The sequence below is a fragment of the Tenrec ecaudatus genome, chromosome 5, assembly GCF_050624435.1.
Source record: "Tenrec ecaudatus isolate mTenEca1 chromosome 5, mTenEca1.hap1, whole genome shotgun sequence".
Lineage (NCBI taxonomy): Eukaryota > Metazoa > Chordata > Mammalia > Afrosoricida > Tenrecidae > Tenrec > Tenrec ecaudatus.
Genome location: NC_134534.1, coordinates 61362139 through 61385136, shown reverse-complemented (window position 1 = coordinate 61385136; position 22998 = coordinate 61362139). Strand labels below are relative to the sequence as shown.

General features: G+C 39.0%; 1 long non-coding RNA gene across 1 annotated transcript in view; it reads left to right on the top strand.

Moving 5' to 3' along the window:
- The window catches only part of LOC142448066 (uncharacterized), an 81400-nt gene extending 59002 nt beyond the window's left edge, over positions 1 to 22398 (top strand). Inside the window, exon 3 of the long non-coding RNA XR_012784497.1 lies at positions 19593 to 22398. This is a non-coding gene — a long non-coding RNA (uncharacterized LOC142448066). The remainder of the gene's footprint in view (positions 1 to 19592) is intronic.
- Positions 22399 to 22998: the final 600 nt, after the last annotated feature.

Genomic DNA, 22998 nt, shown 5'->3' with positions numbered 1-22998 from the left:
AAGATCATAATCTGAAAAGTTGTTTCAGAATCTACAAGAGCCATATTTTTTGTTATCTAAAAGTTCCTTAGTCTAATTTTCTTAAACTTCGCCTCTCCACAAGCCTAAGGAATGTTTTGTAACTGATAAAATGTTATACATTGACTGCAAACAAATTATTCCAGTATTGTTTTGAGTACTTTATATCTGATATCTTAAAAATATGGTCCCTTTTTAATTAATTTCATCATGGTTAAATGTTTATTTTTATTTCTAAGTTTAACAAGTTTAGCCTCTTCCTTTCTTTCTTCTTGCTCCATTAATGCATACATTGAGTTTTATAAAAACATTCTTTTCCAATTCCCATTCTTGTTAGACACCCCCAAAAGGACACATAAATATAAATAAACACCAAAAAATGAAAATTTAGGTTCAATAACACAAGTCATGGCTTCGTGTCTGACTCTACTTCCCATCAACTCTGAAGTGATATGGTAACTGTTTCCCAAGTTTTCTGTCCTTTCCCCTTTGCCACTCATCCGCCCCTTACTTTGGTTAGAAATATTTTCCAAAGAGTCCCCCATTCTTCCTCTCCCACTGATTCTACTGTTTGTATCTACTGGAATGGAGTTGTTCCCTGGCACGTACCAAGGCCTTTAAGTGGGTTTATGTATGTTGTTTGTTGTCCTTAGGTGCTATGCAGTCAAATCCAACCCATAGTGGTCCTATGCCCAACAGAAAAAAACCCTGCCCAGTCCTGTGCCATCCTCACAATTATTTCTATACTTAAGCCCATTGATGCAGTCCCTATGTCAATCCAGTTCATTGAGAGACTTTCTCTCTTTCAACACCCCTCCACTTTACCAAGCATAATCCCCCTCCAGGGACTGGTCTCTCCTGACAACATGTTCAAAGTATGTAAGATGAAGTCTTGCTATCTTTTTCTCCAAGGCCATACTTCTTCCAAGACAGATCAGTTTGTCCTTTTAGCAATCCATTGTACTTTCAGCATTCTTCTCCAGCAATATTCTTCTTCAAATGCATCGATTCTTCTTTGGTCTTCCTTATTCAGTGCCCAACTTTTACACACATATGAAGCAGGTGAAAGTACCATGGTTTGGGTCAGGCACCACTTACTCCTCTAATATTCTTGCTTTTCAATACATTAAAGAAATCTTGTACAGCAGATTTATCTAACACAACTCATCTTTGGATCTCTTGACTGATAACTAATAGGAATTTGAGGAAGTTGATGTCTAAGAAGTTAAAGCCTTTTATTATTATTATTTTATCTTGGCTTTATTTTGTTATCTTATTTTGTAAATTGAGCAGAATATATCATTCCATGACTCGGACTTGGTCACAGATAACATTACTACATCTTCCCAGTGATATTGTTTTCTCCATTCTTTGTGCTTACAAATTTTGAATATGCATCTATCACAGATAAAGTTACTATCATGCAGAGGTAAGTTCTTCTAGTTGCTATGTGTCATCTCAAATACATATTGATCATATGTGTATTAGAATAACATACTTCACAGAGATTTCTGTGACTGACTTTTTGGAAGTATATCACCAAAGCTTTTTCCCTAAGTCCCTCTGAATGGACTCAGATGTCCATCCTTTTAGCTGGTAACTGAGCTTCTTAACTGTACTGCCCAGAGATGCCTCTAAATCTGAAATCACTATTCTTCCCTCTTTCAATTACTTATTGCTTGACTTATTTTGACTGCCTTTAGTTTACATGGTATATTTTCTCACTTGTAATTTTCAATTTTAAATCAATTTTAAATATCATACCTCTAAATATTAGGAAAATTATGAGAAACATCAATTACATTAAAAAATATAAAACAATACAATCTGAAGATCATTAACCCTCATGTTATATGTAGTTATCACCAGAGATCAGCTGACTTCTGGAGCAACATGACTTTAGCCTGAGCATGACCCAATTGTTTTCTGCATCACATTTTTTTCCATGAATACTTGGCAATTATAACCCATGCCTCCAAAAACCTTGTAAAGCTATTTGAATTTTCAAATTGCATTTCACATAGATTTTGATGTCCCTGATGGGCTTCTGTTCAACTTCATTATATTACTTTTATAGAGTTTTCTTTTTGTGTTTGTCACCTAATTTCTTTTAAATTATTCCCCTCAAAGTTAGTATAGTGTGAAGGTAAAACATTTAGTACTTCAAAGCATCCTTAATTCTTTCCATAATCCCATTAACATGTAGATGAATAGTCCTCAGATAAATAATTGATATTACTGCACTTTGTGATACACCAATTTCATAAATAAAATGAGGATTTAAATTTTTTTTCTACCACACTTACTTGTGAATGAAGTACAGAGGAGTCTAAACTTTGATATATTATGATATTTTACAAAACTGCATGATATTTAAACATAGTTTTTAAATGCCAGGTTTATTTTTTTTTAAATGCCAGGTTTATTGAAACATAGTTTACAAGTCATAAAATTCAATCTTTAAAGCACACAATTCAGTTTTAAAATAATATACTCCCAGTGTTCAGCAACCATCAACATCTAATTTTAGAGTTTTTCAATTTTAGCAAATTAGTGGTCTCTCCTTGTTGCAGCCGCTGTTAGCCACTATTTGATGTTTCTGTATATTGGCCTATCCTGATCACGTCAGGTAAATGGACTCCAGAACATGTAGTCTTTTGTCATTGCTTTATTTAATTTAGGATGATTTTGTCAAGATCCATCATGTTGTAGGATATAACAGAACTTCAATCCTTTTTAAGCCTGAAAAACGATTCCCCTGAATCAGTACAGTAACTTTTTCTTATCCGTTTATCAGGGAGGAGCCCAGGTGCCATAGGAGTTGGCAATTTGAACCCACCAGACACTACTTGGGAGAGAGACGAGGCTTTTTGTTCCTGGAACAATTTACAGCCTTAGAAATCCATGGAGATACTTCTTTTCTGTTCTATAGGTCAGCCTGAGTCAGAATTGGCTCATTAAAAAGTAAATTTGGGGGTTGGATTTTAATCATCTCTTGATGGACATTTGGATTGTCTTCATCTTTTGGCTTTTATGAATAATTATACTCTGAATATTTTTGTACACATTTTGGACTAGACATTTGCTTTTATGACTCTAGGATTGATATGATACTTTGTCGTGGTAACTCTATGTTTAACACGTGGTAATTCAATGAATATTATTTTGGGAAGCTGTCAAACTGTTCTTCAAAGGAACTGTCTCATTTTACAATGACTGGGACATTCACATTGTCATCAGCAATGGCTCGGGATTCCAGTTTCTTTATGTCCCCAATCTACACTTTTGTTCTTCTTAACTTAGCCATCCTATAAATGGGTATCTCATTGTGGTTTTGATTTACGCTTACTTAAGGACTAATGAACTAGGACTTCTGGTGACTAGTGGGTTACATGTTGGCCTGGTAGCCGCAAGGTCAGTAGTTCAATACTCCCAGCCATTCCATTCCATTCCACTCCATTCAACACCTGTCATGGTTTACAGTCTTGGAAACCAAGGGGTCAGTTTTACCCTGTCCTATAGAGTCACTGAGAGTTTCAACTGACTGGACGCCATTGAGGTTTTTTTTGTTTGTTTTTTTAAAAGACTAATGATGTTGATGATCTTTTTATATCTTTAGGAAATCTATACACATTATTTTTTCATTAATAAATCTTTTTATTGGGCCTCATACAACTCGTTATCACAATCCATACATACATCAGTTGAGCAAAGAACCCTTATACATTCGTTGCACTCGTCATTCTCAAAATTCGCCTTCCACTTGGGTTCCTGGAATCAGCTCGGCTTCCTTTTTTCCCCTCCCCTCCCTCCCCGCTCCCCCCTTCCCCCTGTTCCCTTAATAGTTCATAAATAATTATATTATTTTATCTTACACGGCCGGCGTCTCCCCTCACCCACCTTCCCATTGCCCATATCCCAGAGAGGAGGTTACACATAGATCTCCAAGATCGGTTCTCCCTTTCTACACCCCCTTCCCTCTTGGTGTCGCCACTCCCACCGCTGGTGTTGAGGGGTTCGTCTGTCCTAGATTCCGTGTGTTTCCAAATCCCTACTGCACCGCTGTACATCCTCTGGTCTAACCAGGTCCGCAAGGTATAATTGGGGTCATGATAATTGGGAGGGAAGGAAGCGTTCGGGAACTAGAGGAAGGTTTTGAGTTTCATTGTTGCTACACTGAACCCTGAGTGACTCATCTCCTCCCCACTACCTCTCTGCAAGGGATGTCCAGCTGTCTACAGATGGGCATTGGGTCCCCATCACGCACACCCCCTTATTCACAGTGATGTGATTCCCAACCCCCCACCCCCCGCCTCTGTTCTTTGAGACCTGGTCTCCTCTGTCCTTCACGATCACCCATGTTGGTGTGCTGCTTCCGCGTGGGCTTTGTTGCTTCTGGAGTAGATGGCTGCTTGCTTGCTTTCAAGCCTTTAAGTCCCCAGATGCTATCTCTCTCAGTAGCCAGGCACCATCAGCCTTCTTCACCACACTTGCTTATGCACACCTCCGTCTTCAGCGTTTATGTGAGGAAGGTGATCACCCAATGATTGTTTTTGTTCCTTGGTGTCTGATACATGGTTCATTCAAAACCTTGTATTCGCTTAGGCTGTGTGTTTCTTCTCTGTGGGCTTTGTTGCTTATGAGCTAGATGGCCGCTTGTTTGCCTTCAAGCCTTTAAGACCCCAGACACTCTATCATTTTGATAGCCGGCACCATCAGCTTTCTTCACCACATTTGCTTACACACACGTCTGTCTTCAGTGATCATGTCAGGAAGATGGGTATCCTGCAATGTCTGTTTAGCAGGGCGAGGTGCTATTGTATTGGGGGATTATGCATGAGGAGGCCCAATGTCCATCTGCTACCCTACTACTGAACCTATAAATATATGCATATAAATCTATTGCCCCCATAATCATAAATATATTTACATATGTACATGTCTGTATTTAGGCTTCTCTGTATGCACTTTGCCTCCTACTCCTTTCCTCTATTTCCTTTCGCTTTCCTCCCATCCTACTATAGCCTTCATTCTGGTTTCAGTAATTCCTCTCAGTTACCTTGACCTTGGTCACTCCCTACCAGTCCTCCTCTTCCCTCCCTCCTCTGGTTTTGAACCACTCGCTGTTCCCTTGTCCCTGTGTTGGCCAACACTTCCTCCCTTCCCCTACCTCCCACACTCTCATGTCCCTCCGGGACCATTGGTCCCGTTGTTTACTTCTCTCATTGTTTGTCCAGCCTCTCTTGTCTAGGTGGACCTGCTGATATAGTAATATGTGCATACAAATGCAGATGACTTTGACAGCATCCAAGTGGCACATATGAACATGGCTTCGACAGCAGCAACACCGACATGCTGAAAATCAGAAAAGTCACTAACATACAAAATTTATCATGTTAAAAAAAAAGACAAAACAAAGAGATAGCAAAAAAAAAATTGCTAGTAGTTCAAGGTCTGTTTGTTGGCCTTTAGGAGTGTTTTCCAGATGAAACTTGTGTAGTGCCACGTCCTGGCCCCAAAGTCCATCCTTTATACTCCCTCTGGATCTCTTTGCTCTGTTTCCCCTGTCCCTCGATATCATGCCCCCAGTGATTGCCTCAGTGTGGTGGTGTCAGCTCAGTCGCACATCCCCCATTATGTCTCAAGTGCTGTCCCATGTAGGGCCAGGGGTTGGTGCAGGATGTCGCATCTCGCAGTGTGGCCAGCTGTATGGTCCTCTCTGTACGATGGGCCCTTCGAGCTGGGCTATCGTCCTGTGGGCTTGGTGGGACCAGGTCTACTCCACTATGTCCTTTCTCCTTCCTTTGTTTCAGCTTCCTTCTGGATGTGGTGTGGTGGGTCAGTTCCTTTCCACACCAGATGATCTATTTTCATTTTCTGTGGTATTCCTTTCGAATGTGGGGCTCGGGCTAAATCTGGTTTGGGCCAGCATATGGTCCAGCCTCTTTTTGTAGTCCTCCGTACTTTACGTTGCCCTCCTTGTTTGGTGTGTCGTGGTGGGGTCCGTATGCATGTTCCACTTCTGTGGGGACACAACCGATACTCTCCCCCGGGTGGGTTAGTACCCTTTCCCTCCCCCCCATACCATCCACTCGGATTCTCCCCATTCCAGTTCCTCCTCTCCCTGCCCCACTTCTCCTTCTTTATGCTGGGCTCTCATGTACGTCCCTAAGTGTGGCCTGCCCTCCCTCCAACTATCTATGCTTCCCCCTGTTTATTGTAAGATGGATGTTTATTCTTCTATTTCTGTCTTGCTGATTGTCCTTACCTCAGGGGACTCATGTTGTACCTGTCCCTTTGGGTCTGGCTTACCTCGCTTAACATAATTCCTTCCAGCTCTTCCCATGAAATAACGTGTTTCATGTGCTCATCCATGCTTTTCAGTGCTGCATAGTACTCCATTGTGTGTATGTGCCAAAGTTTACTAATCCACTCATCTATCGATGGAAACTTAGACTGTTTCCAAGTCTTTGCAATAGTGAATTGTGCTGCAATGAACATTGGAGCGCATATGACTGGTCGTGTGTTATTTGATATTACCACCAGTATATGCCCAATAGAGGGATGGATGGGTCATAAGGTAGATCAATTTCCATTTTCTTTAAGAATCGCCAGATTGCTTTCCACAGTGGCTGTACAAATCTACACGACCGCCAGCAGTGGAGGAGGGTTCCTACTTCACCATAGCCCCTCCAACACTTGTTGCTCTCTGATTTATTGATCTGGGCTAGCCGTGGGGGTGTTAGGTGGTATCTCATGGTTGTTTTGATTTGTATTTCTCTTACGGCAGGGGACTTCGAGCACTTTCTCATATGCTTATTAGCCATATGGGTCTCCTCTCTAGTGAAAGTTCGTTTCAGTTCTTTTGCCCACTTCCTTAGGGGGTTAACTGTTTTCCTCTTTTTGCAGGTCACGGTGGTGTTGTAGATTTTAGTAATGAGCCCTTTGTCTGCTGTATCATTACTAAAAATCTTCTCCCAGTCTGTGAGTTGTCTTGTCACCCTCTTGGTGAAGTCTTTCGAGGTGCACAGGTGCTTTATTCTTATTAGATCCCATTTGTCGATTTCCAGTTCACCTGTGTGTGTACCCTTCCCTCTTGCAGTGAGCCTATGAGCTCCCTGGGCCAGTGCTCTGAGATTAGTCCTGATTCCCTCCTTAATGGTCCTGATGCTTTGGGGTTTGACTTCTAGGTCTGTGATCCACCTTGAGTGTATTCTTGTGCATGGGGTGAGGTAAACGTCTTGTTTCATCTTTCTACATGTGGATATCCATTGTTTCCAGCACCACTTATTAAAGAGGGCATCCGCTTCCCACTTGATGTTTTTGGGACCCTTGTCGAAGATCAGTTGTCTATATGCTGATGATTTTACTCCTGGGTTTCTATTCTTTTCCACTGGTCTGAGTGTCTATTGTTGTGCCAGTACCTTTTGATGACTGTAACTGTGTAATAGGCATTAAAATCAGGTAGGGCGAGTCCTCTAATCGTGTCCTTCTTGAGGAGTTCTCTGCTAATTCTGGGTTTCTTCCCTCTCCATATGAATTTGGTGGTCATTTTTTCCAATTATTTGAAGAAGGTTGATGGTAATTGGATTGGTATAGCATTGAACTTGTAGAGTGCTTTAGGAAGAACTGTCATCTTTACTATGTTCAGCCTACCTAACCATGAGCAGGGGAGCTTCATCCATTTGTGAAGGTCACTTTTGGTTTCCTGTAATAGGGTTTTATAATTATGCTTATATAGGTCTTTAGTATTTTTTGTTAAGTATATTCCTAGGTATTTCAGTTTGTTTTTGGCTACTGTGAAGGGTACTTCCCTCTTAATCGCCTCTTCCATGGCCCTGTCCGATGTATATAGAAACCCTACCGACTTCTGTTTATTGATCTTGTATCCTGCTACTCTTCCGTATTCCTCTATTGCTGTAAGTATTCCAACTGTGGAGTTTTGGGGGTCTTCAATGTATAGGATCATGTCATCTGCAAATAACGATAGTTTCACCTCCTCCTCTCCCAACTGGATCCCTTTGATGTCCTTCCGCTGTCTTATGTTGTTAGCCAGAACCTCCAAAACGATACTGAATAGAAGTGGGAACAGGGGGCATCCTTGTCTTGTACCCTTTTTCAGTGGGATTGTTCTTGTGTTTTCTCCATTGACTATGATGTTGGCTGTTGGTCTTTCATAGATAGCTTGTATGAGCTTGAGGAACTTACCTTCCAATCCTATCTTCCTGAGTGTCATGATTAGGAATGGGTGCTGGATGTTGTCAATATACACATTCTTTTAAGGATTGTATCTTCAAATGTATTTTACATTTTTAAAAGTAGGCTTTTATTGTTGTGTATTCCAGAGACAAATCACTATCAACTATCTTCTTTCCAAGTGTTTTCTCCAAGATTGTGTCTTTCAGTTTTTAATTTTGATAAAATATAAACTATAATTTGCTTATGTTGTATGTATGCTTATGTTATTTCCAAGAAATCATTGCCTAGCTCAGGATAAGATGTTTTTATTAATTTTTGTTCACGGTGTTTATTTCTTACATTTAGGGCTATGGTTTCTTTTGAGTTGATATTTATATATATTGTTATGTAGGGAAAACCTCATTCTTTCTCATGTGGGTATTCTGTTCAACCAGCATCACCTACTGAGCAAACGATCTGTTTTTTCTTCATTATATTGTTTTCAAACTCCTTTTAAAAAAATCAGGTGACCATAGATATAAAGGTTCTTTTCTGGACTTTTATCTCTAATCCGTTGAGCAATACATGTATCCTCAAAATGCAAACACCAAGCGATCTTAAATGCTGTAGCTTGATAATAAGATCTGGAATCAGGCCATGTGGCCCTTCCAACTTGGTTTCTCTTTCTCAAGATTGGTTTGACTGTTCTGATTCCAAAAAATGTTGTTTTCAAACATTGAAAATATGAAACTAGGATAATCAGTTTGGGAGCAATTATTTAGTACCATCACATTTAGTGTGATTTCTGATTTTTTTAATTTATCTTTTCTGCAGCTATTAGCACTCTGTATTCCAAGGCTATTGACAAATACAGTACTTCTGAATATGCATGCAAAATGATTTTTGACTCGGCAATCCCAGAAATACAGTGCTGATTGTATATTAATGAAGATCTATATCTTTGATCCAAGTGTCAAGAACTGTATGAGAGAATCACCAAGCCCATGTTATGATTTAAGATCATTTGAATTAAGGTACTTTCAATTTAGTATAAATCAATGGTAAGAGAAACCTACCGGTTGGAGTCTTTATGCAGCTCCAATAAGTCAACCTTAAATAGCTGAGTGAAAACATTGTAACAAATATAATCTCTCTCCCTGGTATAGATAATTTAAAATAAATATAATTTTTGTTCTTAAATTATGTCAAATCATTTTAAAATTTCACCTACAATCCATAGTTTATATTTGCAGCAAATATCCATTGATCACATGATCTGTAAGTGTTGAAACTAGAGACATGCCCTCTTAAAAATCAAAAGAGAACATTTAAAAACATCAAAAATTGTCTATCCCTTCCTGGAAAAATCACGTGGTTCAGGATCAATGCCATACTTTTCCTTTTCTAGATAAAATGACCAAATAAACAGTAAACATCCCATAATAATTCATTGGTACATAGCTGCTGCCTTTGAATCTGGTGGATGGCTGTTTGAGGAGTTCTTACTATCTCTAACAACACAGAAGTGATTGTTTCTAAATGAAATGCATCACAGAAAGCGTCTAGTGAATAATTTTAATAAAACTTTATGGAGGTATCTCACGACAACCAGTCCTCTAACATTTATTTGCCCTTGAGACTTAAATAAATTTTATCTCTAGTGCTCATAAGAAGGAGCTAATTTAACTGAGTTCAAGTTAGCTATGAACAAATGGATTAACAAGCACCTTATTAAAATTTTAATTTACATTTAATTTATTGCATATAATAGAATCAACTTTCTTGCTGATGGGGAAATCATTAATTTCTAAGGATAACTTTGGATGTCATTAATTTCCAATTGTTAATTTTCATAGTTACAACAATTATATAGCTTATATAGTATGGAACTATAAAATGCATAGCCTCATATCTTACACTTAAAGGCCAATTTATTGCTCAAAAAGTTAAAAACAAGTTGTGTTTGTAGAGATTATGAATGTTCCTGTCACTGTAAAAGTGATTAATGTAAATTAAGACCTATTTTTTTTTAACTTAAAAATCAAAAAGTTACAGATTTTCAAATCAAGAGCAGTAGTCTGGATCTACATTAATGATCTCATGGCATATGAAAGTTTATAGTCATAATAAGAAATTTCTATATAATTACGAAAATATATTCTGTACATTATAGTGTTTACCAGTTAACAAAGGATTGTTTTTCATTTTTGTATTTTAAGTCGCAGTACACTTGTTAACTTTCACAGGGAAAAGGAAACAATTGGAATCAATATGCAGATGAAAACCATTTTACTTGAAATCTTGCTCTTCAAACATAGCAGTTGATTACTTGAATAGGGTGGGAAGACTCTTCTTACTTTTCCCTTTTTGATATGCCTATAAAATTGCTTTATAATTATAATACTTGAACTCTACTGGTTCATATAAAATAATTGGCAGCTTTGGTTCATTTTTCTAATGTCAATAGCGTGCACTTGATATACTTGAAGACACAAATCACCTCACAGATTTCTGAATAAGAGGAAAAGTATATCTGTGTGAGTCTGTATTCCTACTTCAGGATTAGTATCCTGTCAAGTGATTTTTTTAGATTATATCAGCAAATAATAAAAAGTAATATTTCCTTAAAATGAGACAAGTGATCTAATTTTAATGACAGCTGCTGTTAATGTCATATACCCAGATATAGTTTATAATGCTTAGCAATTACTGAAATCTTTCTTCTTTTTTACTAATTATTTCAAGAAAAAAGAAGTAAAAGCTTTAAGAATGGGCACAAAAGGAAGCTATATTGGATCTTTTTTTGTAAGAAAATAGCTTTCAAATCATTCCATTAGCTGTCATGAGAGCACAAAAAGAATTAATCAAAAATGACATCAATTTTAAGGGCCTGCCAAAACCTCAAGAGAAAAACAATCCCATCATAAAAAGAGAGAAAATGGAGGTATTGTACCGATTTGATAAAGGGATTTCACTTTTTTTCCTGTGTGTCTATATTTGTGTTTAGTGGATTATATATAAAATATAGGTTTCAGATTATTATAGCACACTTATTGCATACATCTAATTTATTAGTTAAACTTAAAGAGAATGTATACATTTAAATGTATTTTCTATTTTTCTGAGTTATTTCTGTAACAGCATCTTGGCTAGCTTATTTTCTGGATTTTGACTTCATTTTTATAATAATCTTTAGAATTGCTAGAATACTATGTAGAGTTCTGTAGAGCCACAATACACAACTAAAAGAAATATCACTTGAGAACTACAAGTAAGATAAAAATTGGAAAGACTATATAAGAAAAGGTGAATATATGATAAAAGATATATATGTACATATATGGATATATGTTGGTTGTAATGGTGTCAAAAGATCACAGAATATTTGAATTAAAAGATAATGTTATTTTCCCATGAATTTGTTCAAGCCCCATCATATTGTTTTGCAATCACATACTTAATGTTTAGTATTAATCTAGATTTGGTTTGCATTTTAAAAAGCATTAGCTTGAAGCATCATTAAGTAAGTTTGCTTACTGACAGAAATTTCTGACAGAAATTTCTCAGTAATACTGTATGATAAGAAAGTATTTGGGAGCTCCTTGAATATAATTTTATTATTTAAAATTTTGCCATTTGATATAGAGCCCATTTAAATATGTTCCCCGTATCTTCCCAATAAGTTAGTCTCTTTTCCATATTGTTATTATTAATCTGAATATTTTCTTTTGATCTATCTTTCAGTTTACTAATCTTTTTCTGTGCTGTGCTAGCCTACTGTTAAGTTTATTGAGTTCTTAATTTCAATTTTAATATTTTTTCTAGATGTTTCATTTTATTTCTTCTTATAGGCTCTATTTTTAATGAACTTAGCATTTTTTCTTTGAATATATAAAATTAAGCTCCAAACTTTTTATTGTGGCCAAGCCATCATACACACCACTTAACTTATTATCTGTGTGATGCTATTATGAATAATTGGATGTGGGGGATTGTTTTTTAAGATCAGCATTTTAAGTCTATACTAGGGCATGAAAAGCAAATAGCTTATACTTGATCAGGTGTAGGAATTCAGAGCCAGGAGTTCCAAAGAAGCTCATACCCCCACATTCATAGTAATCTTTGGGAAGGCATCGGTTTTCCTTTGTAGCATCAGATAAGGAACACTCAGCTTGCATCAGTACAAGAATTGAAGCAAAAGCTGCTTTTGTAGGCTTTTGACTGGAGAAATTGTACAGAATGAACATCAGTCAAAAATGGATCCATGGGAAACCATTTTTGGAGTGGGAAAAGAAATGCAAAAAAGCTAAAGTGTTAGTTACCTTGTGGGGAGGGAGGTCCATATACAATCTCCTCCAGCTCCTCCCAGGCTGATTGTCAGAGAGATCAGACAGATCTTGAACCCCCATCCCTTTTTTACTCTATTCTGACTCCAACCATCTGACTCATGGCACCATACTTCTGTGACTGGATTTAGCAATTTATTGCAGTGTTACATAGAACTCCCAGATGAGACTCACAATTATGGAGGTATTAGGGAAGATAAAAGATTACAATTCAGAGGAGAAATGCTCAAGATACAGCTGTATCTTGTGAGGATCAAGAGAGTTTCTTCTCTTGCCATGCTCATAAGAAGTTCTCGTTCTACTCTCAGCACCTTGACTTGGCCTTTGCTCTATGAGGGCAGTGTTGTAATGCTCTGTTCAGGCTGCCATTAAGTGCCCAAAGGACATGCCACTCCACTTGTAAGCTTTCCCCTAAAGGCACTCAGCCTGTCCTTGGATCAGCAAAAAAAACAAAACAACAAAAACAGCTCCTCCAATTAAATGCCCAGAGGCACTCAAAGCCATATGCAGCCTCCTTTCCCAAAGAACTTAGTTTCTATGTCCTGGCTTTGGATTCTGCTGCTGCTGCTCCTATTGTATTGAAGCTGTCACTTAGATCAAAGAGGCTCAATCCTTTGGAATCCTGGTGTCCACAGGATGTGCTTATCTCTTAACTCTTCTCTCTTGCTGGGAGTAAAGCCCCCCGTATTCTAACGTCTGAGATGATTCATTTTATATCTAGCAGGTGTGAACAACAGCCCAGTTACAAATCATTCACAACTAATCATACAATCCGATCCTCATCTTCCAGACCCATCATGAAAACAAAAATTGTTTAGTGGGAGTAACACTCTGTTGTCAGAAGAGACCAGTCCTTGGAGAAGGGTGTCATGTTTGGTCAAGTAGAAGGTCACTGAGAAAGAGGAAGTTCCTGGACCAGCTGGATAGCAAACACAGTGGCTCCAGCAATGGGCTCAAACATAACATTTCTGAGGACGGTGCAGTACCAGACAGTGTTTTGCCCTACATCTGGTCACTATAAGTTGGAATTGACTTAATAGCACCTAATAACAATAAGCAACAACAAAGGCTATCATCTGTAAAAGAGCCATACTAAAAAAGTCACTGTATTACCAAGGAAAAGAATGTTGAACATTTTACTGTGTGCTTTTTCCGGTTAAATTGCTTGATATATTCTGCTACTTAGCATCCTTACTTGGAAACAAGCATTTTGATCTTATTATATTATGGGAATAATTGCTGGGTGAATCATAACTTTGGGTATGATATTATAACTGCCTTAAAGTAGGAACCACTCTTATTTCCCTTCAATTACACATAACCACTCTTGGAAAATTGTAGTGAATTTTAATGGGTGTGTCACCTAATTACACATCACTAGTGACACTAGTAACATTAAAAATTCAAACTATTCCATAAAAAAACCCAAGCCATTTCTCACCCTAGCATTATCAAAATCAAAATTTGCAGATCATCAAGTTTCTTGCATGAGTATTTAAATTCAGATTGCTGTTACACTTAAATCAAGTAGCTGAACCTTGCTAAAGCTTCTGGTTTCTCTCTGGGGAAAGTTGTAAGGAGCTTCAGAGACCCCTGATTCATTCTGCTCTGTGACCTCTTCTTAGTTTCAGACTTTATTTCTGAGAGCGTCTTTATTTCTTGTAAGGTGCTCCAGGGAATTGACATGTTTCTCCCCATCTCAGTTACTATGTGTGCATCTGTTCCAACCCTTGTGGTTTTTATTTCTTGGTTTTAAGTTCAAGTCTGAATGCAGAATATAAATCAGTCACCCTTATCCGCCTCTTCCCAGCCACTTTGTAGAAGGAGGGGGGGAAAAAAAAAGCAGAGCTGCCTTTCTATTGGAGAATTTTAATGATCACAATGATAAAGCACTAAAATTAATTAAATAATTCAAGTGAGGAAATCACACAGTTGTAGAAATTCAAATACTCTGTGGGTCCCCATTTCCTACAGGGTAGAGTGAAAGCATCGCATCCATGGAACTCAGTCATTATCTTCTTCTCCCTGCTTCAGCTCCATCCGCATCTCTCTCGCCACTGTCCAGCTGTGCTTCCTTCTGGTGCCTTCACCATGCTTCTACTTATCCTTCTTTCCTCCTGTGATCGTATTTAGCTCACTTACCTCTTATTTTCTTTTTTAGATAAATTAAGAAGTTTTCTGAATTGGTATCTAGGAAGTTTTCTCTAAACTACAAGGGAAAAAAAAAAAAACAAGCTCACTGCCATAAGTCAATTCTGACTCCTAATCACCCTATGAGACAGAAAAGAATTGCCCCTGTGGGTTTCTGAGAGTGTAACTCTTTGGGAAAGGAGTCCAGCTGGTGTAGTGGGTTATGTGTTGTGCAGCTTACAGCAAGGGCAGCGGGTTCAAAATCACCAGCTGTTCCTCATGATAAAGATGAAGCTTTCTATGACCATGAAGAGTTACAAACGTAGAAACCCACAAGGGCAGTTATCCCCTGTCCTAAACAGTCCCTGTGAGTCAGAACCAGCTTGAACGCAGCGAGTTTAAGTTAACCTTATGGGAGTAGAAAGCCTCATCTTTCTCCGATTTCAAACTGCCACCTTTGTGGTTAGCTGCCCAGCATGTGGTGTACTCCACCCCCAGGGCTCTTACAAGGAATAATTCTACAATGTACCATGTTATGCTTCATCGATAAAAAACACATGCCTACCTCTCCTAAGCTCCATATCAGGGAGGACAAGAATTTCTCATGAATATTTAGCCAGAGCTAAATTGATAATTGGGTGGCATAATAGGTTTGTTGAATAAATGTATGTATAACTCTTGGAGAATTACTTCTGCTAGTGTCAGTCTTACATATTATACTCCAAGTCAAGTAATTAATTAGCCACTCCAGCCTGTAACCACGAGACTTCACTGATGCGCCTCCCTACTTAGTATAGCAGTCCTCAGTAAAGCCCCCCTGTCTCCATGCCCCCTGGAGTGACAACTCTCCATTTCTGTCAGTGACGGAATGCAGGGACACCTTCAATGAATCAGCCGTAAATATTTCTGTTGCTACATTTATTATACATTTTAACATGCAACATGTACATGCCCCTTTCCCTATGAGGCAGTAGGCCTTTGATGTTAAGACAATTTTGCAATTCTTTTTGCCATTCAAATCTAGGACAGTGCATTCCACTTGATGTTTTCTTGAATAAAGCACTTACTTAATAATGATACGCCTTTATAGCATTTGACATCCAGGCAAATTAATGACTTCTCTCTATTTTTCATAATTCTGACAGTAACATTGACCCAAATCAACCATTACTCTTAGATTATGCCTCAAATGGGATAGTTGGATTTCTGGGGAAGGACCTCTTAATTACCTAACACTAAATACCCAGGCTTTCTTTCAGGCAACAGATTCTCATATTTACTAGACATTTCTTAACTAAAAATATTTGCATCTATAGTCTTCCATTTAAAATGGCAACATGTGTTGGAGACACCAGACAGTGCCAGGATAGCATGAAAAATAGCATCTGGTCTTAAAGGTTTGTGTAAAAACAGACAACCATCTAAGTGTGGAGTCAGTTAAGTGTACACACAAGAAACACACTAGCCTGTGTGATTCAGGGACTGAAAATAATAAGGTCCAAACTTGGAGGAGGGACTGGTTGAGTGCCTAAATTCTAATCACTCAGTGTGTGGAAAGCTATGGATGACAGTGGTAACCTAAAATCCATTTACAGGGGTTCCTACATGGATCGCATCCTAGTGAATACCCAATTCACATAGACTAGGAACGTTAACAGAATATCAAACAAAGAGCACTGTAAAGTGGATTTTAACAGCTGTATTTAGACTGAAATGCAACATCTTGTAATATGATAGCCCTCCAGTCCCAATGCGAATTTATTCTAAATATTTCAGTTTGTTTTATGTGGTCTTTGTTTGTTGTTTGCTCTTGTTTTGTATGTTTATCTGTATAGGAAATTGGGACAGTGGCTGGATTGATGTTTGCCTGGGGGCACAGATGGGGAGGGTATGGAAAATGGGAAGTCAGCATCAGTATGGAAGAAAATGTTCCGAAGTTGATTGTGGTGATCTTGTATAACTCATCTTCATATGATTTAACTACTGAATTGTATGATATACTAATCCAGTGGTTCTCAACCTTCCTAATGCCATGACTCTTTAATATAGTTCCTCATGTTGTAGTGATCCCCCAAACATAAAATTATTTTCGTTGCTATTTCATAACTCTAATTTTGCTACTGTTATGAATTGGGTGACCCTTGTGAAAGGTTCGCTAGACCCCCAAAGGGGTCGCGACCCACAGGTTGAGAACCACTGTACTAATTTTCTATATAAAGCAAACTACTGCTATTGAGACGATGCTGACTCATATACGTCAATAATTCTTTTTTAAGTTTGTGAAGAACCCTTAAGAAAATTACCTAGGATCTTACCAATAATCCATTCAGGAGAAATTGCATAAAAATATTTTAGAAGGTCGTTCTTTACCCAGAAAGACCTCAGAAGTAAAAATCAAATGCAGGGAAAAGATTGGGCTGTGCAAAGAAAAAGAGTAGTAATTTTTATAGAACCATTTTTTCAAGATATGATGGGTTTTCTGCCTATTCAGTGACGTGATGGGAGAAGCTATGTGGGGTCTGTGGTTTCAGGAGGAGGGATAAGATTCATCATCAGCCCAAAGCTGACTCCCATAAGGTGAAGGTCAGAGATACTGACATTCTAACAATTTTCCAATTAAGACACTACCAGCCTGCCAATGATCCTCTCAATTTCTCCTCTGTATTTTATATTTTGTTGGAATAGTCACAAAGAAGTCAAAGGCCATACTCAGCTATGAGATTTATTAATCAAGTAAAAGGGTGAACTTCAGGGTCAGAATCAACATGGAAGTAACAGGATCTAGGATACAGTCTTTACCAAAACAGCTTCCAAATAGGAGAATTCTCAGCTTCTTTTTGGCCACATGCCATTAGGCAGACCTAGTTTCTGAGTCTAGTCTCTGCCTTGGGGCCCAGCTTGACCCTAACTTCCGCTTGCTCTTGACCCTAACCTCCGCTTGCTCAGGCAAGTATATAGCTCTATTGGTTCTGCTGTGCAATGATTCCGCAGAAAGCATCCTCCCTAAAGCCACTCAACTCTTGTTCATGAGGAAAGCTCACTATATCCACTGCCACCTTGTACTGCTGCTGTGCTCTCTTCAGTGTTACAATTCTGGGTTCGTGTGCATTGACTAGAGAAACAAGTCTAGGGAGACAGCTATGTGTATAAGAGAGAGTTATATTAAAGAGTAATTGCATATTGAGAAAACATCCCATCCCAGTCCAGATCAAGTCCACAATTCTGATATTAGCCCACATGTCCAATACCAGTCTATAAATTCCGCTCCAGACTCACGCAACACATGTAATGATGCTGAATGCAGGAAGATCACAAGTCAGTGGGTAGAGAAGGCCTTCTGAATCCAGTGGCAGTTGAAGCATGTCAGTGCTGGCGTGGGTCTTCACATACTCTGCCAGCTCTCTGTGTGTCTCAGCAGCAGGAAAGGCAAGGCAGAGAGAGAAGGTCTAGCCTCCAATGAGCTATTTATCTCTGCAGTGCCTCCAACGGAGGACACGCTAGACTACACCCCATTCGTTCACATAGACAGATTATATATCTGTCACAGTCTTCTTTGCAGATTTGAAACTGAGATTAAGAAAATTTGTTTGTTTGCTTGTTTTTAAAAATGACTGATGCAAAACATTGCCCAAGAAGACTCAACCAATAACTACAGGCATCAAGGCATCAGAAAGTGCCTTGCTTTGTTAGATCTGGCCACAAACAGTATTGTTTGGACAGTCAGGAAGATGAGAATGAAAAAAAAATGGGTACACAAGGATTCATCCAGATCAGTAGCATTTTCATTATTTATTCATAAGAAATACTGAGGACAATGCTGCAGAATGCATCATGTTGGTGGAAATGAAAAGACTCCCCTGCCCCCCAGTAGCAGCTTTCATCAGTTCCTCTTCTCACTCCATCAAATCAGCTCCAGCTGAATTGCATTGCTCACTCACTCAGCCACACCTGAGACCAGCAAGGAGACTCTAGGCACCATGTATTACTCCCACAAGCTGCTGAATTGGAGGGTGGCTTTTTGCCCATCATTTCTATTCATAGGTCCTTAACCAAGTATCACCTTGCAAACACATTTTGCAATCTTGCTAAGAGAAAGCCTATTAGATTACTTTCACTCCTGCTATATTTTACAATGTTGTATCCTCCCTCATAAATATTCACCAGGACAACTGTCTGATTTGAATTGATTAGTGCTCAACGGCAAGTGGGCAGTATTTCCCTCTGTCGTACATAGAGGCGCTGTGAGTCAGAACTGACAGGTAGGCATCTAACAACAGCGCTGAACCACTTGCCAAAAGGATGATATTCAGAGATGCTTTGAAGAAATGCCTGGCTATTTGGATAATCCAATGGAATGCAGTTCTTCTCTGAAACACGTGGGGTAGCCATCAACCAGAATAAATTTGATGATAACTAGTTTTGTTTTATTAGGAGCTCTCTTTTGCTGTGATTCACATGATTGGCAGTTTGAAACACCCACCAGATTCTAGAGAGAAAAACCGAGCTTTCTACTCCCATAAACAAATTAAAATCCCACAGAGGGTGTTATGAGTCAGCATTGACTCAATTGTAGCACTTCAGTTTTTAGATCCTAAGCAAAATAGCAGATGGGAAGTTTAATCAAAAGTGGGAGACCAGAGTAAAATTGCAGTCAATTGGAAGTGTAATGAGATGTGGTCAGTTAGAATGGCCCCTTTTGTCAGAATTTCTCAATATGCACTATCATTCTGCACTCTATGCCGGTGGCTTCCATCCCATTTCGGAGGGCGTTCTCTGTTACAGGATTATGGTGGGATTAAGTCCTGACCTTAATGGGGGGGAGGGGGGTTGTGAAGCAAGTTACATACTTTGTTGCTTTGGGGGCATCATTAAGACCCCTAGAGAGTGTGGCTTAAGATACAATTTTTTATTTTCCTTCAGGCAATGGTTAGCTAAAAGACAGGAACCACACCTTCATCAAAGCCACTGTTGGGTGAGTAAGCGCCATCGAGACACGGACAGAACTTTGAGGGACAACGAGAAGAGCGCCTCCAAGATCTCTGTATGAAATGGGCCAACACCACCGGGACCACATGAACCAGCCTCGGCGATACAGAGACTCAGAGGAGTAGCTCCAACCCTGGAAAATCTCCTCATCTGGTTCAAGATTAAACAACAGTGAGACCGAGCATCAGGCAGGCTGGCTTTCTGATCCACAGAGGCTGCGGACTGGAGAGAAAACTTGGCTGTTGGCAGAGGAGAGGCGTTGCTGTGGACCGATGACTGTATCCTTACTGTTTACTAATCCTGACTTGTGGTAATCTATGAATTTCCCTAATAACCCCCTGTGATAGTTATATGATTGTCATTTTAAGGATTAAGCATGTAGGGGTGGAGTCCAGCCTGTCAATCAGGTCATAGCCAATGAGGCATCTGTGTGGGCATAATCTTCACCTAAGGATTCTGGGAAATTCTATATTTCCTCCTTGGAGCTGGAAGATTCTCTGCTCACACCCTCGGAGACATAGCAGCTGATATGACACATGGACCCACCCTGATGCAGCCCTGGGTGCTGGAGAAGCCATGCAGAGATCCATGCCAGCGCTGAGATGTTTCTAATGCCACTGGATCCAAAGACTTTCTGCCCACTGGCCTGTGATTTTCTACATTTGGTGTCATTGCATGTGTATCGTGAGTCTGAAGAGTACTTTATAGATTACTGTCAGACATATGGACTAATATAGGACGTATGGACTTGATCTGGACTGGACTGGGATGTTTTCTCAATGTTCAATTGCTCTTTATATAAATCTCTTTCTTATACACATATATATGTCCATGGAGCTGTTTCTCTAGTCTATCCAGACTAACACCCCACCCCTAATCATGAGTATCATCCGTGAGTTTTGCTGGCTGTGTTGAACCCAGCCTAGATGTAGAGTGGCATGGGAGGAATGATTGGTATCAGGGTAGATGGATAAGGCTGTACTAGGGAAGCATGTCTCACCCCTGCATTCGGGCAATACGGAAGCCAGAGGAGGTCCGAGATGTCTGACCCCAGGCCCTCTACTGCATTTAGAAAGTAAAGAAGGTAAAACAGATGGCAACATCCTAATCTGAGTTAAATGACAATGATTGGGCTCTCGCTCACCAAGGCAAATTGCACAAATCAGGCGAACTATTGGATCAGCCTTTTTAAAAGAGGTGGGGGAAATTGGCAGTAGGACTTGCACAACATGGATAAAATTCTACACATGAAAAACCTTCCACACCAAATTTTGTTATATATTTTAATAATAAAAATGTGTTAGTGTATAACTTATGTATGAAGAAGAGTGTGGTATCAGGATCAGGGGATGTTTTATTAATAACTTGAAATATGCAGATGACACAACTTTGAAGAGGGCCTGAAGCATTTAATGATGAAAATTAAAGACTACAGCTTTCACTATGGCTTACAGCTCAATGCAAAGAAGACCCAAACCCTGACAACTGCACCAGTAAATAAAGCCATAATCAACAGGGACATTTTAAAGTTGTCAAGGATTACATTTTATTTTGGAATCAGCAGTCAAGAAATCAAACACCTCCTGCAGTGCGAACATCTGGTGGACAAGGTCTCTTTGAAATTTTAAGGAGTAAAGATGTCACCTTGGGGACAAAGGTGTACCTGATTCAAGCCAGGGTATATTCAATCTCATATGCATGGGAAAGTTAGACCAGGAATAATGATAACTGTGGAAAATTGATACATTTGAATTATGGAATTGGCAAGGGCTATTGAAAGCATCATGGACCAATAGAAGAACAAGCACATCTTACTTAGAAGGAGTACAGCCAGAATGCTAATTTTATATGCGGATGGCAAGACTTCAGCGTGTCTCCTTTAGACCTGTTATTTGGGAGACCAGTTCCTGGAAGTGACCATCATCATACTAGGTAAGGCAGAGGATCAGGGAAAAGAAGAGAACCCTTAACAAGATGGACACAAGGAATGGAAGAATGAACTCCGATATATCAACCACTAAGGGTTGAGCAGGAGGGGGAAGTGTAGTGCTTAGGGTCATCCTGATTTTGCAGTCACATTATCTTCCCTCACTTGTGCATGTGTGAAATGTATGTTTGCTATCATTTCAATTTAATTTATCTTATGGGAAAAAAGTCTGCAAACCATTTCAGTCAATGGCAATTGGAAAACAATGAAAAAGTCTGTTGCCATTGTATCTTAAGGGGGTTCAGATATAATTAAAAACAAAAAAGCCATCTCAGACTGCCGAATTCTTAGAACAAAGTGTTCTTGTGTTGAGGGAACTTGAGTAGGGGCCCACTGTCCATCTTTTTCCTTATACTAGACTTATAAATATATGTACATAGATTTATTTCCCCCTCATCATATATAAATATATTTACATCTGTATTTGCCTGTATTTAGACCTCTATAAATGCCCTTTGCCTCCTAGTTCTTTCCTGTATTTCTTTGTATTTTCCTCCTGGCCCACTATCATGGTCACCCTTCATTTGGGTTTCAGGAAATCCTCTCGGTTACATTGTCCTTGATCCAGCCCTGCCAGACCTCTTACATCCTGATACCAAGGGCTCAAGTAGAAAGCAAATGCTTTGAGAATGATGATGGCAACAAATGTACAAATGTGCTTGACACAATGGATGGATGGATTGATTGTGATAAGAGTTGTATGAGCCCCCAATAAAATGATTTTTTAAAAGTCAAACCTTTAGCTTTCTGCAAGTTTGTGAAGTCATTGTGTCTTATCGTGACACATTTGAAAGTGAATTTATACTCAGACATGGAGAGAGGCGTTACTGTGAAGTGTTTCCGGACAATTGTTATCATTACAGTGTCTGTAAGTAGCCTCTCATATGAGCAAACTATTCCCTGTTGTGTCAAGTGCCTTGTAGTTACATTTCATCCTCCCTACCATTAAACTACCACTTAGTACAATGGGGTGCAATTAAGCCAATAGGGCTTTGGTGGTCTGAAAGGTAGCTCTTTTCCAAAGTGCTTCATTTACTCCCCTGTTCTGTGTTAATAATGGATGGTTTGCCTGTATTATACTATCATGAGTTACCCAGGAGTAAGAAAATATTTCAGATGTAAACTAAATTGGACTGAAATTATATTTTATTAGCATATTCACAAGTTTTCCATAAACACAGACTTCATTTTTCATGATCTTTTCTAAGGACTAATATAACAGTGTCACCCTTCTGTAGTATGTTCTAATGCTTTGTGAGGTAAATGTTTGTGGCATCTCCCCTTGAGTGTATTTGCTTCTTTTCTCTTGTGTTTTGTCTTTCAGCTTGAATCATAAATTCATATAGAAGAGTC